This window comes from Oncorhynchus kisutch, linkage group LG19 (genome assembly GCF_002021735.2).
Source record: "Oncorhynchus kisutch isolate 150728-3 linkage group LG19, Okis_V2, whole genome shotgun sequence".
In the NCBI taxonomy this organism is placed as follows: domain Eukaryota; kingdom Metazoa; phylum Chordata; class Actinopteri; order Salmoniformes; family Salmonidae; genus Oncorhynchus; species Oncorhynchus kisutch.
Window position 1 is genome coordinate 4,122,867 of NC_034192.2, and position 18,028 is coordinate 4,140,894.

Consider the following 18,028-nt stretch of genomic DNA (forward strand, 5'->3'; position numbering starts at 1 on the left):
TCTCTCTCTCCGTTATGTCTCCCACTTTGGTCTTCCCTCTTCTCTCCTTCTCTACTCTCTCTCTCTCCTCTCTCTCCCCGTTTTATGTCTCCCACTCTGTCTTCCCTCTCTCTCTCTCTCTCCCGTTATGTCTCCCACTCTGTCTTCCCCCGCTGTGCCCCACTCTGTCTTCCCTCTTTCTCGCTCTCTCCCTCTCCTGTTATGTCTCCCACTCTGTCTTCCCCCACTGTCTCCCACTCTGTCCTCTGTCTCTGTCTCTGTCTCTCTGTCTCTGTCTCTCTGTCTCTGTCTGTCTGTCTCTCTCTCTCTCTCTCTCTCTCTCTCTCTCTCTCTCTCTCTCTCTCTCTCTCTCTCTCTCTCTCTCTCTCCCGTTATGTCTCCCACTTTGTCTTCCCTCTCTCTCTCTCTCTCTCCCGTTATGTCTCCCACTCTGTCTTCCCTCTCTCTCTCTCTCTCCCGTTATGTCTCCCACTCTCTCCCACTGTCTTTTCTCTCTCTCTCTCTCTCTCTCTCTCTCCTCTTTTTTCTTCTTCTACCTCTTTTTTCTCTCACTCTCATCGCTCTCTGTTCCCCTGTCTCATTCTCTCTCTCATCCTATCTCCCGCTCTATCTTCCCCATCACTCACCCTCCATCTTTCTCCTATCACCTCTTCTCTATCTCTCTCTCTCTCCCTCGTCTGGGTGAGATTTATCTGTTGAGTATTAGACAGGGGTATGGCAGCGTTATAAGGTGGAGGGGAATGGAGCTCATATCAGACACAGAGACAGTCAGACTGAGGAGAATGAAGCTCATATCAGACACAGAGACAGTCAGGCTGATGGTGAATGGAGCTCATATCAGACACAGAGACAGTCAGACTGAGAAGAATGGAGCTCATATCAGACACAGAGACAGTCAGACTGAGAAGAATGGAGCTCGTATCAGACACAGAGACAGTCAGACTGAGAAGAATGGAGCTCATATCAGACACAGAGACAGTCAGACTTGAGGAGAAATGAAGCTCATATCAGACAACAGACAGTCAGGCTAAGGAGAATGGAGCTCATATCAGAAACACCCCCCACACACACATACTGAATATACACAAGACAGTAGGGCCTCCAGTATTCTCAGGCCATGCAAAAGATAACCAGGAGGATGGAGGAGACAGGAAGATAGTTGGATCACTTTGGAAGATGACACGAAAGAGGAAACAAAGAGAATGTCTTAGGAAGATGAATCCCAGGAAACCATCTTGGTCTAGTTCAGTGGATGGGCAACTGGCAGCCTCCCTTTTGAAGTCCTCAGATCACTTTTTCTCTTATGTCAGTCACTGATTGTCAGTCAATGTCAGCAAAACAAAATGGATTGCTAGGTTAGTTTAGAGGCAGGCTATCATGGTTGAATTACCGGCCGGGGGGCCCCCATTGACTTTGTTAGTCAGTCTCACTCCGATATCATATTAAACCTGAGAGCAGCTCATTTTCCTTTCTGCCTCATGGCAAAATGAGTAGAATTACATTAAATTTGTTATAAAATTGCTAAATCTTCTCTCCGCCTCATGGCAAAATATGTAGAACTGCACTTTTCTTTAAAACAAACAACAAATGATCTCCGCTGTCAAAAGGGGGGCCACTAAAATGTTCTGCTCACAATAGGGCAGTATGGATGTGGGTACGCAGGGCTACTCATGATGAGTTCACATTTTTGTGGCTCCCACCCCTATCAAGTTGCCCATCCCTGATCTTGTTCATCTGGGTACCTCCAATCCCATTCCTCCAGTCAGGATGTTCCATGCTACGAGATGTTAATCTGGGTACCTCCAATCCCATTCCTCCAGTCAGGACGTTCCATGCTACGAGATGTTAATCGGGTACCTCCAATCCCGTTCCTCCAGTCAGGATGTTCCATGCTACGAGATGTGAATCTGGGTACCTCCAATCCCATTCCTCCAGTCAGGATGTTCCATGCTACGAGATGTTAATCTGGGTACCTCCAATCCCATTCCTCCAGTCAGGATGTTCCAGCTACGAGATGTGAATCTGGGTACCTCCAATCCCATTCCTCCAGTCAGGATGTTCCATGCTACGAGATGTGAATCTGGGTACCTCCAATCCCATTCCTCCAGTCAGGATGTTCCATGCTACGAGATGTGAATCTGGGTACCTCCAATCCCATTCCTCCAGTCAGGATGTTCCATGCTACGAGATGTTAATCTGGGTACCTCCAATCCCATTCCTTCAGTCAGGACGTTTCCATGCTACGAGATGTGAATCTGGGTACCTCCAATCCCATTCCTCCAGTCAGGATGTTCCATGCTACGAGATGTGAATCTGGGTACCTCCAATCCCATTCCTCCAGTCAGGATGTTCCATGCTACGAGATGTGAATCTGGGGTACCTCCAATCCCATTCCTCCAGTCAGGATGTTCCATGCTACGAGATGTTAATCTGGGTACCCTCCAATCCCATTCCTTCAGTCAGGATGTTCCATGCTACGAGATGTGAATCTGGGTACCTCCAATCCCATTCCTCCAGTCAGGATGTTCCATGCTACGAGATGTGAATCTGGGTACCTCCAATCCCATTCCTCCAGTCAGGATGTTCCATGCTACGAGATGTTAATCTGGGTACCTCCAATCCCATTCCTTCAGTCAGGATGTTCCATGCTACGAGATGTGAATCTGTGTACCTCCAATCCCATTCCTCCAGTCAGGATGTTCCATGCTACGAGATGTGAATCTGGGTACCTCCAATCCCATTCCTTCAGTCAGGATGTTCATGCTACGAGATGTTAATCTGGGTACCTACCAATCCCATTCCTTCAGTCAGGATGTTCCATGCTACGAGATGTGAATCTGGGTACCTCCAATCCCATTCCTCCAGTCAGGATGTTCCATGCTACGAGATGTGAATCTGGGTACCTCCAATCCCATTCCTTCAGTCAGGATGTTCCATGCTACGAGATGTTAATCTGGGGTACCATCCAATCCCATTCCTCCAGTCAGGATGTTCCATGCTACGAGATGTTAATCTGGGTACCTCCAATCCCATTCCTTCAGTCAGGATGTTCCATGCTACGAGATGTGAATCTGGGTACCTCCAATCCCATTCCTCCAGTCAGGATGTTCCATGCTACGAGATGTGAATCTGGGTACCTCCAATCCCATTCCTTCAGTCGGATGTTCCATGCTACGAGATGTTAATCTGGGTACCTCCAATCCCATTCCTCCAGTCCAGGATGTTCCATGCTACGAGATGTGAATCTGGGTACCTCCAATCCCATTCCTCCAGTCAGGATGTTCCATGCTACGAGATGTTAATCTGGGTACCTCCAATCCCATTCCTTCAGTCAGGATGTTCCATGCTACGATATGTGAATCTGGGTACCTCCAATCCCATTCCTCCAGTCAGGATGTTCCATGCTACGAGATGTTAATCTGGGTACCTCCAATCCCATTCCTTCAGTCAGGATGTTCCATGCTACGAGATGTGAATCTGGGTACCTCCAATCCCATTCCTCCAGTCAGGATGTTCCATGCTACGAGATGTGAATCTGGGTACCTCCAATCCCATTCCTTCAGTCAGGATGTTCCATGCTACGAGATGTTAATCTGGGTACCTCCAATCCCATTCCTCCAGTCAGGATGTTCCATGCTACGAGATGTGAATCTGGGTACCTCCAATCCCATTCCTCCAGTCAGGATGTTCCATGCTACGAGATGTGAATCTGGGTACCTCCAATCCCATTCCTTCAGTCAGGATGTTCCATGCTACGAGATGTTAATCTGGGTACCTCCAATCCCATTCCTTCAGTCAGGATGTTCCATGCTACGAGATGTTAATCTGGGTACCTCCAATCCCATTCCTCCAGTCAGGACGTTCCATGCTACGGATGTGATGTAATGTATGTGGAAGGAGATGAATATTGATCTAGTTGGACAGATTATCCAGTGATCGCTGGCCCTGGGAGAGACAGAACTTATGGTTCCATGTAGAGCCTCAACCAGCTGGAGAAGGGGATCTAAGAGGGGATTCCCAGGGCCCACGCCGGGGCTAGGAGCTATAATCAGGAGAACGTTAGTGAGAATCTGCCCATGTTTCACTAGCTGACAGCTGGGTAGCAGCGAAGCAGGCCTCCTGAGAGATGTGTAGGAGAGATGAGCTGGTGCTGTATATTGTGTATTGATTAGGAGGCATGTGGAGCAGGGGTGTTGTAGTGTGTGTGTGTGCCCACGCGCTGGTGAACGTTAACAGGATCACAGGATGGGGTCTAAAGTCTGTCTCTGAACAACAGACGAGAGGTAGGTAGGAGGAGACTCAACAAACAGAGAGACATGGAGCCCTGAGGATGGAAGGAACACACACACTGACAAAACAGCACTATACATTCATTCTGATCTATAAACAACTTATACATGCAGATCTGTCAATTATTCAGGGATATGTCTGCTACCTGTGTGTGTGTGTATGTGTGGGTGGGGGTGGGTGGGCGGGGCGGGTGTGTGTGGGAGGGGGGGGGGTGCGCCAGCAGCAGAGTGGTTGTCAGCTGATTCCCCCTGTTTCAAAGGCACATCAGTGATAATAGAGAGAGATCTCATCAGAGGAGGAGCTCAATGCTTGCTTACATATTACACAACCTCTCTCTCTCTCTCCTGTATCTTCCTGCTGTCCTCTTTAGTTTTTTTACTTGAGGGAAAGAGGAATAGGACCGTCTTCAAATCAAAGCCTGCTGTTTAATTCTGTCTTCCTTCCTTCTCCCTCAAAGCCCGCTTGTTTTCCTGTTTTACCACATATTTGCTGGATGAGAAGACAGAACAGGCTCCCTTGTTTTGAGAGTTGTCTCTGTCTCTTTTCTTCTCTGTTCTACATACACCTGTCTGCTAGCTCACTGTGCCTTCAGAGAAGCCAACAGAATCCCCCTGATACGTAGAAGGGAAAACAAACAGAAACTAATCCACCCTGCCCTGCCTGTCGGTCGTCACTATTTCAATGCCATTTTCATCATTTAAAAGTCGGGTTAGTTCTATCCTAAGAAGCTGTCGCACAACACACATCCCATCTAGTATTACAGTGTAACAATGAAAGGCTTTGGTTAGGAGGGACTGTGTGTGACTGATAGTGATCTGGGCTGTGATGGCATTGGGAGGAGGTTGAAGGTTGAAGCTTTTTAATGGCTGCTTTTGTTTCCATTGTGTTTCTTTATGTCTGTTCTGTTTTGACGTCATCTCTGTGATGAGATCGAGGCCTCAGAGAGAGAGGGGGGGGGGGGGGGGGACAAGGCCAGGGCAAAGGTAATTATATTCTAGTCATGTAAAACGGAGCATGCCTGAGACGCGCCAGACAAAGTTATATCGTGTTCACCCATTAGCACAGAGCTCACTCTCCTCATCTCCTCCCAGTGAAACAGTCTCCGGGCGGAAATAGCAGCCAGTTAGCACAGAGCTCACTCTCTCATCTCCTCCCAGTGAAAACAGTCTCCGGGGGAAATAGCAGCACGTTAGCACAGAAGCTCACTCTCTCATCTCCTCCCAGTGAAAACAGTCTCCGGGGGGGAAATAGCAGCACGTTAGCACAGAGCTCACTCTTTCATCTCCTCCCAGTGAAAACAGTCTCCGGGGGAAATAAGCAGGCACGTTAGCACCAGAGCTCACTCTCTCATCTCCTCCACAGTGAAGTGAACAGTCCTCCGGGGAGGAAATAGCAAGCACGTTAGCAAACAGAGCTCACTTCTCTCGGCTCCTCCCAGTTGAAAACAGTCTCCGGGGGGAAAATAGCAGCACGTTAGCAACAGAGCTCACTCTCTCATCTCCTCCCAGTGACAACAGTCTCCGGGGGAACTAGCAGACCGTTAGGCACAGAGAGTTCACTCTCTCGTCTCCTCCCAGTTGAAACAGTCTCCGGGGGGGAAATAGCAGCCCGTTCGCACAGAGCTTCACTCTCTCGTCTCCTCCCAGTGTGAAAACAGTTCCCGGGGACATAGCAGGCACGTTAGCACAGCGCTCACTCCTTCATCTCCTCCAGTGGTGAAAACAGTCTCCGGGGAATGGGAAATAGCCAGCACGTTTAGCACAGAGCTCACCTTCTCTACTCTCCTCCCGAGTGAAAACAGTCTCCGGGGGAAATAGCAGCACGTTAGCACAGAGCTCACTCTCTCATCTCATCCCAGTGAAAACAGTCTCCGGGGGAATAGCAGCACGTTAGCACAGAGCTCACTCTCTCATCTCCTCCCAGTGAAAACAGTCTGGGGGAAATAGCAGCACGTTAGCACAGAGCTCACTCTCTCATCTCCTCCCAGTGAAAACAGTCTCCGGGGGAAATAGCAGCACGTTAGCGCAGAGCTCACTCTCTCATCTCCTCCCAGTGAAAACAGTCTCCGGGGGAAATAGCAGCACGTTAGCGCAGAGCTCACTCTCTCATCTCCTCCCAGTGAAAACAGTCTCCGGGGGAAATAGCAGCACGTTAGCACAGAGCTCACTCTCTCATCTCCTCCCAGTGAAAACAGTCTCCGGGGAAATAGCAGCACGTTAGCACAGAGCTCACACTCTCATCTCCTCCCAGTGAAAACAGTCTCCGGGGGAAATAGCAGCACGTTAGCACAGAGCTCACTCTCTCATCTCCTCCCAGTGAAAACAGTCTCCGGGGGAAATAGCAGCACGTTAGCACAGAGCTCACCTCTCTCATCTCCTCCCAGTGAAAACAGTCTCCGGGGGAGGAATAGCAGCCACGTTAGCACAGAGCCTCACTCTCTCATCTCCTCCCAGTGAAAACAGTCTCCGGGGGGAAATAGCAGCACGTTAGCACAGAGCTCACTCTCTCATCTCCTCCCAGTGAAAACAGTCTCCGGGGGAAATAGCAGCACGTTAGCACAGAGCTCACTCTCTCATCTCCTCCCAGTGAAAACAGTCTCCGGGGGAAATAGCAGCACGTTAGCGCAGCGCTCACTCTCTCATCTCCTCCCAGTGAAAACAGTCTCCGGGGGAAATAGCCAGCACGTTAGCGCAGAGCTCACTCTCTCATCTCTCCCAGTGAAAACAGTCTCCGGGGGGAAAATAGCAGCACGTTAGCGCAGAGCTCACTCTCTCATCTCCTCCCAGTGAAACAGTCTCCGGGGAGGAAATAGCAGCACGTTAGCACAGAGCTCACTCTCTCGTCTCCTCCCAGTGAAAACAGTCTCCGGGGGAAATAGCAGCCGTTAGCACAGAGCTCACTCTCTCATCTCCTCCCAGTGAAAACAGTCTCCGGGGGAAGGAAATAGCAGCACGTTAGCACAGAGCTCACTCTCTCATCTCCTCCCAGTGAAACAGTTCTCCGGGGAAGGGAAATAGCAGCACGTTAGCACAGAGCTCACTCTCTCATCTCCTCCCAGTGAAAACAGTCTCCGGGGGAAATAGCAGCACGTTAGCACAGAGCTCACTCTCTCATCTCCTCCCAGTGGAAAACAGTCTCAGGGGGAAATAGCAGCACGTTAGCACAGAGCTCACTCTCTCATCTCCTCCCAGTGAAAACAGTCTCCGGGGGGAAATAGCAGCACGTTAGCGCAGAGCTCACTCTCTCATCTCCTCCCAGTGAAACAGTCTCCGGGGGAACTAGCAGCACATTAGCGCAGAGCTCACTCTCTCATCTCCTCCCAGTGAAACAGTTCTCCGGGGGAAATAGCAGCACATTAGCGCAGAGTCACTCTCTCATCTCCTCCAGTGAAAACAGTCTCCCGGGGGAAATAGCAGCACGTTAGCGCAGAGCTCACTCTCCTCATCTCCTCCAGTGAAAACAGTCTCCGCTCGGGTGAACTAGCAGCACGTTAGCACAGAGATCACTCTCTCATCTCCTCCCAGTGTGAAAAACAGTCTCCGGGGGAAATAGCAGCACGTTACACAGAGCTCACTCTCTCATCTCCTCCCAGTGAAAACAGTCTCCGGGGGGGAAATAGCAGCACGTAGCACAGAGCTCACTCTCTCATCTCCTCCTAGTGAAAACAGTCTCCGGGGGAAAATAGCAGCACGTAGCACAGAGCTCACTCTCTCTCTCCTCTAGTGAAAACAGTCTCGGGGGAAATAGCAGCACGTTAGCACAGAGCGCTCACTCTCATCATCTCCTCCTAGTGAAAACAGTCTCCGGGGAAATAGCAAGCACGTTAGCACAGAGCTCACTCTCTCATCTCCTCCCAGTGAAAACAGTCTCCGGGGGAAATAGCAGCACGTTAGCACAGAGCTCACTCTCTCATCTCCTCCCAGTGAAAACAGTCTCCGGGGGAATAGCAGCACGTTAGCACAGAGCTCACTCTCTCATCTCCTCCCAGTGAAAACAGTCTCCGGGGAAATAGCAGCACGTTAGCACAGAGCTCACTCTCTCATCTCCTCCCAGTGAAAACAGTCTCCGGGGGAAATAGCAGCACGTTAGCACAGAGCTCACTCTCTCATCTCCTCCCAGTGAAAACAGTCTCCGGGGGAAATAGCAGCACGTTAGCACAGAGCTCACTCTCTCATCTCCTCCCAGTGAAAACAGTCTCGGGGGAAATAGCAGCACGTTAGCACAGAGCTCACTCTCTCATCTCCACAGTGAAAACAGTCTCCGGGGGAAATAGCAGCACGTTAGCACAGAGCTCACTCTCTCATCTCCTCCCAGTGAAAACAGTCTCCGGGGGAAATAGCAGCACGTTAGCACAGAGCTCACTCTCTCATCTCCTCCCAGTGAAAACAGTCTCCGGGGGAAATAGCAGCACGTTAGCGCAGAGCTCACTCTCTCATCTCCTCCCAGTGTGAAAACAGTCCGGGGGAAATAGCAGCACATTAGCGCAGAGCTCACTCTCTCATCTCCTCCCAAGTGAAAACAGTCTCCGGGGGGGAAATAGCAGCACGTTAGCACAGAGCTCACTCTATCTCCTCCCAGTGAAAACAGTCTCCGGGGGAAATAGCAGCACGTTAGCACAGAGCTCACTCTCTCATCTCCTCCCAGTGAAAACAGTCTCCGGGGGAAAATAGCAGCACGTTAGCACAGAGCTCACTCTCTCATCTCCTCCCAGTGAAAACAGTCTCCGGGGGGGGAAATAGCAGCACGTTAGCACAGAGCTCACTCTCTCATCTCCTCCTAGTGAAAACAGTCTCCGGGGGAAATAGCAGCACGTTAGCACAGAGCTCACTCTCTCATCTCCTCCTAGTGAAAACAGTCTCGGGGGAAATAGCAGCACGTTAGCACAGAGCTCACTCTCTCATCTCCTCCTAGTGAAAACAGTCTCCGGGGGAAATAGCAGCACGTTAGCACAGAGCTCACTCTCTCATCTCCTCCCAGTGAAAACAGTCTCCGGGGGAAATAGCAGCACGTTAGCACAGAGCTCACTCTCTCATCCTCCCAGTGAAAACAGTCTCCGGGGGAAATAGCAGCACGTTAGCACAGAGCTCACTCTCTCATCTCCTCCCAGTGAAAACAGTCTCCGGGGGAAATAGCAGCACGTTAGCACAGAGCTCACTCTCTCATCTCCTCCCAGTGAAAACAGTCTCGGGGGAAATAGCAGCACGTTAGCACAGAGCTCACTCTCTCATCTCCTCCCAGTGAAAACAGTCTCCGGGGGAAATAGCAGCACGTTAGCACAGAGCTCACTCTCTCATCTCCTCCCAGTGAAAACAGTCTCCGGGGGAAATAGCAGCACGTTAGCACAGAGCTCACTCTCTCATCTCCTCCCAGTGAAAACAGTCTCCGGGGAAATAGCAGCACGTTAGCACAGAGCTCACTCTCTCATCTCCTCCCAGTGAAAACAGTCTCGGGGGAATAGCAGCACTTGTTTTTCTGTCCGGCTGTAAAAACCTATTTCTGTGTGCAGATGAGACTGGCAGGGAAGAGGGAAGACTTTTAGGGTTGAAAGGTCGACATGTTCTTTCCTAATGGCCTTATTTGATGGCTTGTCTTTCTGTTGTGCTCACATACTCAGATACTCACACATCAGGTTGGTGTGGTGTTAGGAGTGGTTTGAGGACACTGACCATATGCTTCACCCCTCTCAGTGCTGCTCAGATAGATGTGTGTGTGTGCGTGCGTTAGCGTGTGCGTGTGTGAGCTTATGCGTGTGTGTGTGTGTGTGTGAGCTGTGCGTGGTGTGTGTGAGTGTGCTTGTGCGTGTGTGTGATCTTGTGAGCGTGTGAGTGTGTGTGTGTGATCTTGTGCGTGTGTGTGTGTTGAGTAAATGTTGTGGCGTCCTCCCTCACCTTGAGCCTCCAGCAGGAGAGGAGAAGGGAGGGACTGTGTCTGTGTGACATGATTGATGGGTATATTCTGAGAACATCCTCGTCTGGAGGATGCCTGAGGACTGGAGATGAGGAGGAGGACGCAGAGTTTGGTGTGTGTTTGTGTATGATACGTGAGATGGCGAATGACTTCCGGAGTATTTGTGCGTGGCACGGGTGAATGCATGGCTGGATGTGTGTGTGTCCTTCTCCCAGCCCGTTGAGAGGAGAGGCTGAAGAGGAGAGGTAGGAGCCCTTCAGTAGCCCAGTCACGCTCCGCCCCACTCCAGCCCCACTTAATGGTTAATCATCCTCAACCATCCATGCTTCCCCCTCCTCCTCTCTTCTTGCATCCTCAACCATCCATGCTTCCCCTCCCTTCCTCTCTTCTGCATCCTCAACCATCCATGCTTCCCCCTCCCTTCCTCTGTTCTGCATCCTCAACCATCCATGCTTCCCCCTCCCTTCCTCTGTTCTGCATCCTCAACCATCCCATGCTTCCCCCTCCCTTCCTCTCTCTGCATCCTCAACCATCCATGCTTCCCCTCCCTTCCTCTCTTCTGCATCCTCAACCATCCATGCTTTCCCCTCCCTTCCTCTCTTCTGCATCCTCAACCATCCATGCTTCCCCCTCCCTTCCTCTCTTCTGCATCCTCCCTCCACAGCACCTAAATCAACTAGTAATAGGCTGTTCTACCTGAGTAAGTCACCTGCTCTGCTCCACTGGTTGTTTTACCCTCGCTGTGAAGGGAGAGATCAGCTGAGCTTAGATGGCTTTTGAACATCATTGCTTTTGGACAAACCCAACTCCCTTAGCTTTCCTGAAGAAAACTTAAAGGGCAACTCCACCACTTTTCAACCTCATTTGCATTATCTTCAGCACACTACCTGTCTACATATCTGAAAACGGCACATTTCTATGTTTTGTAGAAAAAGTAAGAGGTAAAAACGAGGTAAAAGGCCTCAACAAAAGTTAAACCGTGAAGTTAAACAAAAGGGAAAGAGTAAAGTTAAACAAAAGGGAAACAGTGAAGTTAAACAAAAGGGAAATCTGTATGTGTAGTTAAACAAAAGGGAATAGTGTAGTTAAACAAAGGGAAATAGTGTAGTTAAACAAAAGTTAAACAGTGAAGTTAAACAAAAGTTAAACAGTGAAGTTAAACAAAAGTTAAACAGTGAAGTTAAACAGTGAAGTTTAACAAAAGTTAAACAGTGAAGTTAAACAGAAGTTAAACAGTGAAGTTAAACAAAAGGTAAACAGTGAAGTTAAACAAAAGTTAAACAGTAAAGTTAAACAAAAGTTAAACAGTGAAGTTAAACACAAGTTAAACAGTGATCTTTAAAATGGTTGCGTTGATATGGGGAAATAATATACCCTACCTCTGGCTAAAAAGTCATTGCTGGTTTTGAAAATCACCTTTTTTACTTTTAATCCTACCCTGTGATGTCATAGAGAAGCAATTTTGTTTCTTACTTTCAGCATATCTTTTAACCACAGATCATAGAAATACGCAGTTTTCACATAATGTATTTAGACACTGGTTTGGAGATAATGAATTTCCCAACTTGTTTGAACTACTGATGTGAATCCAAATTCTAGGTTACCTTTGATTTATAGTCACACCTGAGCTCCCCAATCCACTTTGTTTGTTATAGTCTTAGAATTGGGATTCACAATCTGTAGTTCAAACAAGTTGGAAAACTCATTATCTCCAAATCAAATCAAATCAAATCAAATTTATTTATATAGCCCTTCGTACATCAGCTGATATCTCAAAGTGCTGTACAGAAACCCAGCCTAAAACCCCAAACAGCAAGCAATGCAGGTGTAGAAGAAGCACGGTGGCTAGGAAAAACTCCCTAGAAAGGCCAATACCTAGGAAGAAACCTAGAGAGGAACCAGGCTATGTGGGGTGGCCAGTCCTCTTCTGGCTGTGCCGGGTGGAGATTATAACAGAACATGGCCAAGATGTTCAAATGTTCATAAATGACCAGCATGGTCGAATAATAATAAGGCAGAACAGTTGAAACTAGAGCAGCAGCACAGTCACAAACCAGTGTCGAAATACATTATGTGAAAACTGTGTGTTTCTATGATGATATTGATTGTGTTAGTTATTACGTCCTTGGTAAATGCCAGAAGAGCAACCTTTCTCCTTCAATTTAATAATTTTTTCATATTCAGTTAAATTAATTAACGGTGTGCTCATTTTGTTTTTGTTTTTTTGTTGTTGAATTTTTACCCTTTTTCTCCCCAATTTCGTGGTATCCAATTGTTGTAGTAGTTACTATCTTGTCTCATCGCTACAACTCCCGTACGGGCTCGGGAGAGACGAAGGTTGAAAGTCATGCGTCCTCCGATACACAACCCAACCAGCCGTACTGCTTCTTAACACAGCGCACATCCAACCCGGAAGCCAGCCGCACCAATGTGTCTGAGGATACACCGTGCACCTGGCAACCTTGGTTAGCGCGCACTGCCCGGCCCGCCACAGGAGTCGCTCGTGCGCGATGAGACAAGGACATCCCTACCGACCAAGCCCTCCCCCTAACCGGACGACGCTAGGCCAATTGTGCGTCGCCCCACGGACCTCCGGTCGCGGCCGGTTACGACAGAGCCTGGGCGCGAACCCAGGGACTCTGATAGTACAGCGCCCTTAACCACTGCGCCACCCGGGAGGCCTAACGGTGTGCTCATTAACGGTGTGCTCATTAACGTGTGCTCATTAACGGTGTGCTCATTAACGGTGTGCTCATTAATGGTGTGCTCATTTCCGGGGGCAACAGTGGCGGCGCGAGTAGTAAAACCTAGGCCTAAGAGAATACTTTTGCTAACTCCACTCCTTATTTTGAGTGGGTGCAGTTAGGGGTCAGGGGTCAAGTTCAGCAGCATAGAAGGGGAACATGTCTGCAGGATTAGTAGTCCAAATGGCCCACCATCATCAGACAGCCCCTCTGCTCAGCCCAAAAGACTTCCCTCACTTCCTCCTCCACAGGTTACCATGGAAACTGTCTCCCTTCACAGTGAGACATTAGCTATGATTCCTTAACTTGTCCAGTGATTTTTTTGGTCGACATTTAGAAAGTTTGCATAGAAAATGGATGTGACAATTGCCCACTGCAGCGCGTTTCCATTTAACTATCTTTCGTCGATAAAATCAGCTGAACGTAATGACGTCCCACCTAAAAAAGAAACCTGCAGTGTCGATTACAAATGATGTAGTTGAAGTGTTTCCATTAACCTAATTGCTCATTAATAATTGCCGACAGTCTGTATGCTCTCCCACCTATCGGTGTCCTGTCGCAGGTAGCCCGCGAAACCCAGCATGGATGGAATGCAAGAATTGATTAATATTNACTCTCTCCCACTGTCTTTTCTCTCTTCTCTCTCTCTCTCTCTCTCTCCTCTTGTCTTCTTCTACCTCTTTTTCTCTCACTCTCATCGCTCTCTGTTCCCCCTGTCTCATTCTCTCTCTCATCCTATCTCCCGCTCTATCTCCCCATCACTCACCCTCCATCTTTCTCCTATCACCTCTTCTATATCTCTCTCTCTCTCCCTCGTCTGGGTGAGATTTATCTGTTGAGTATTAGACAGGGGTATGGCAGCGTTATAAGGTGGAGGGGAATGGAGCTCATATCAGACACAGAGACAGTCAGACTGAGGCGAATGAAGCTCATATCAGGACACAGAGACAGTCAGGCTGATGGGAATGGAGCTCATATCAGACACAGAGACAGTCAGACTGAGAAGAATGGAGCTCATATCAGACACAGAGACAGTCAGACTGAGAAGAATGGAGCTCGTATCAGACACAGAGACAGTCAGATGAGAAGAATGGAGCTCATATCAGACAACAGAGACAGTCAGACTGAGGAGAATGAAGCTCATATCAGGACACAGACAGTCAGGCTAAGGAGAATGGAGCTCTATCAGAAACACCCCCCCACAACACATACTGAAATACACAAGACAGTAGGCTCCAGTATTCTCAGCCATGCAAAAGATAACCAGGAGGATGGAGGAGACAGGAAGATAGTTGATACACTTTGGAAGATGACACGAAAGAGGAAACAAAGAGAATGTCTTAGGAAGATGAATCCCAGGAAACCATCTTGGTCTAGTTCAGGGATGGGCAACTGGCAGCCTCCTTTTGAAGTCCTCAGATCACTTTTTCTCTTATGTCAGTCACTGATGTCAGTCAATGTCAGCAAAACAAAAATGGATTGGCTAGGTTAGTTTAGAGGCAGGCTATCATGGTTGAATTACCGGCCGGGGGCCCCCATTGACTTTGTTAGTCAGTCTCACTCAGATATCATATTTAAAACCTGAGAGCAGCTCATTTTCCTTCTGCCCTATGGCAAAATGAGTAGAATTACATTAAATTTGTTATAAAATTGCTAAATCTTCTCTCCGCCTCATGGCAAAATATGTAGAACTGCACTTTCTTTAAAACAAACAAACAAATGATCTCCGCTGTCAAAAGGGGGCCACTAAAATGTTCTGCTCACAATAGGGCAGTATGGATGTGGGTACGCAGGGCTACTCATGATGAGTTCACATTTTTTGTGGCTCCCACCCCTATCAAAGTTGCCCCATCCCTGATCTTGTTCATCTGGGTACCTCCCATCCCATCCTCCAGTCAGGATGTTCATGCTACGAGATGTTAATCTGGGTACCTCCAATCCCATTCCTCCAGTCAGGACGTTCCATGCTACGAAGATGTTAATCTGGGGTACCTCCAATCCCGTTCCTCCAGTCAGGATGTTCCATGCTACGAGATGTGAATCTGGGTACCTCCAATCCCATTCCTCCAGTCAGGATGTTCCATGCTACGAGATGTTAATCTGGGTACCTCCAATCCATTCCTCCAGTCAGGATGTTCCATGCTACGAGATGTGAATCTGGGTACCTCCAATCCCATTCCTCCAGTCAGGATGTTCCATGCTACGAGATGTGAATCTGGGTACCTCCAATCCCATTCCTCCAGTCAGGAGTTCCATGCTACGAGATGTGAATCTGGTACCTCCAATCCCATTCCTCCAGTCAGGATGTTCCATGCTACGAGATGTTAATCTGGGTACCTCCATCCCATTCCTTCAGTCAGGACGTTCCATGCTACGAGATGTGAATCTGGGTACCTCCAATCCCATTCCTCCCAGTCAGGATGTTCCATGCTACGAGATGTGAATCTGGGTACCTCCAATCCCATTCCTCCAGTCAGGATGTTCCATGCTACGAGATGTGAATCTGGGTACCTCCAATCCCATTCCTCCAGTCAGGATGTTTCCATGCTACGAGATGTTAATCTGGGTACCTCCAATCCCATTCCTTCAGTCAGGATGTTCCATGCTACGAGATGTGAATCTGGGTACCTCCAATCCCATTCCTCCAGTCAGGATGTTCCATGCTACGAGATGTGAATCTGGGTACCTCCAATCCCATTCCTCCAGTCAGGATGTTCCATGCTACGAGATGTTAATCTGGGTACCTCCAATCCCATTCCTTCAGTCAGGATGTTCCATGCTACGAGATGTGAATCTGTGTACCTCCAATCCCATTCCTCCAGTCAGGATGTTCCATGCTACGAGATGTGAATCTGGGTACCTCCAATCCCATTCCTTCAGTCAGGATGTTCCATGCTACGAGATGTTAATCTGGGTACCTCCAATCCCATTCCTTCAGTCAGGATGTTCCATGCTACGAGATGTGAATCTGGGTACCTCCAATCCCATTCCTCCAGTCAGGATGTTCCATGCTACGAGATGTGAATCTGGGTACCTCCAATCCCATTCCTTCAGTCAGGATGTCCATGCTACGAGATGTTAATCTGGGTACCTCCAATCCCATTCCTCCAGTCAGGATGTTCCATGCTACGAGATGTTAATCTGGGTACCTCCAATCCCATTCCTTCAGTCAGGATGTTCCATGCTACGAGATGTGAATCTGGGGTACCTCCAATCCCATTCCTCCAGTCAGGATGTTCCATGCTACGAGATGTGAATCTGGGTACCTCCAATCCCATTCCTTCAGTCAGGATGTTCCATGCTACGAGATGTTAATCTGGGTACCTCCAATCCCATTCCTCCAGTCAGGATGTTCCATGCTACGAGATGTGAATCTGGGTACCTCCAATCCCATTCCTCCAGTCAGGATGTTCCATGCTACGAGATGTTAATCTGGGTACCTCCAATCCCCATTCCTTCAGTCAGGATGTTCCATGCTACGATATGTGAATCTGGGTACCTCCAATCCCATTCCTCCAGTCAGGATGTTCCATGCTACGAGATGTTAATCTGGGTACCTCCAATCCCATTCCTTCAGTCAGGATGTTCCATGCTACGAGATGTGAATCTGGGTACCTCCAATCCCATTCCTCCAGTCAGGATGTTCCATGCTACGAGATGTGAATCTGGGTACCTCCAATCCCATTCCTTCAGTCAGGATGTTCCATGCTACGAGATGTTAATCTGGGTACCTCCAATCCCATTCCTCCAGTCAGGATGTTCCATGCTACGAGATGTGAATCTGGGTACCTCCAATCCCATTCCTCCAGTCAGGATGTTCCATGCTACGAGATGTGAATCTGGGTACTCCAATCCCATTCCTTCAGTCAGGATGTTCCATGCTACGAGATGTTAATCTGGGTACCTCCAATCCCATTCCTTCAGTCAGGATGTTCCATGCTACGAGATGTTAATCTGGGTACCTCCAATCCCATTCCTCCAGTCAGGACGTTCCATGCTACGGATGTGATGTAATGTATGTGGAAGGAGATGAATATTGATCTAGTTGGACAGATTATCCAGTGATCGCTGGCCCTGGGAGAGACAGAACTTATGGTTCCATGTAGAGCCTCAACCAGCTGGAGAAGGGGATCTAAGAGGGGATTCCCAGGGCCCACGCCGGGGCTAGGAGCTATAATCAGGAGAACGTTAGTGAGAATCTGCCCATGTTTCACTAGCTGACAGCTGGGTAGCAGCGAAGCAGGCCTCCCTGAGAGATGTGTAGGAGAGATGAGCTGGTGCTGTATATTGTGTATTGATTAGGAGGCATGTGGAGCAGGGGTGTAGTGTGTGTGTGTGCCCACGCGCTGGTGAACGTTAACAGGATCACAGGATGGGGTCTAAAGTCTGTCTCTGAACAACAGACGAGAGGTAGGAGGAGAGACTCAACAAACAGAGAGACATGGAGCCCTGAGGATGGAAGGAACACACACACTGACAAAACAGCACTATACATTCATTCTGATCTATAAACAACTTATACATGCAGATCTGTCAATTATTCAGGGATATGTCTGCTACCTGTGTGTGTGTGTATGTGTGGGTGGGGGTGGGTGGGCGGGCGGGTGTGTGTGGGAGGGGGGGGGTGCGCCAGCAGCAGAGTGGTTGTCAGCTGATTCCCCCTGTTCAAAGGCACATCAGTGATAATAGAGAGAGATCTCATCAGAGGAGGAGCTCAATGGCTTGCTTACATATTACACAACCTCTCTCTCTCTCTCTCCTGTATCTTCCTGCTGTCCTCTTTAGTTTTTTTACTTGAGGGAAAGAGGAATAGGACCGTCTTCAAATCAAAGCCTGCTGTTTAATTCTGTCTTCCTTCCTTCTCCCTCAAAGCCAGCTTGTTTTCCTGTTTTACCACATATTTGCTGGATGAGAAGACAGAACAGGCTCCCCTGTTTTGAGAGTTGTCTCTGTCTCTTTCTCTCCTGTTCTACATACAACCTGTCTGCTAGCTCACTGTGCCTTCAGAGAAGCCAACAGAATCCCCCTGATACGTAGAAGGGAAAAAAACAAGAAAACTAATCCACCCTGCCTGCCTGTCGGTCGTC

The 18,028-nt window shown here is 48.6% G+C and overlaps 1 protein-coding gene across 1 annotated transcript in view; it reads left to right on the forward strand.

Annotated features, from left to right (window-relative positions):
* The window catches only part of LOC109882687 (membrane-associated guanylate kinase, WW and PDZ domain-containing protein 2-like), a 296,510-nt gene that overhangs the window by 197,255 nt on the left and 81,227 nt on the right, over positions 1-18,028 (forward strand). The gene's annotated exons all lie outside the window — the stretch shown is intronic.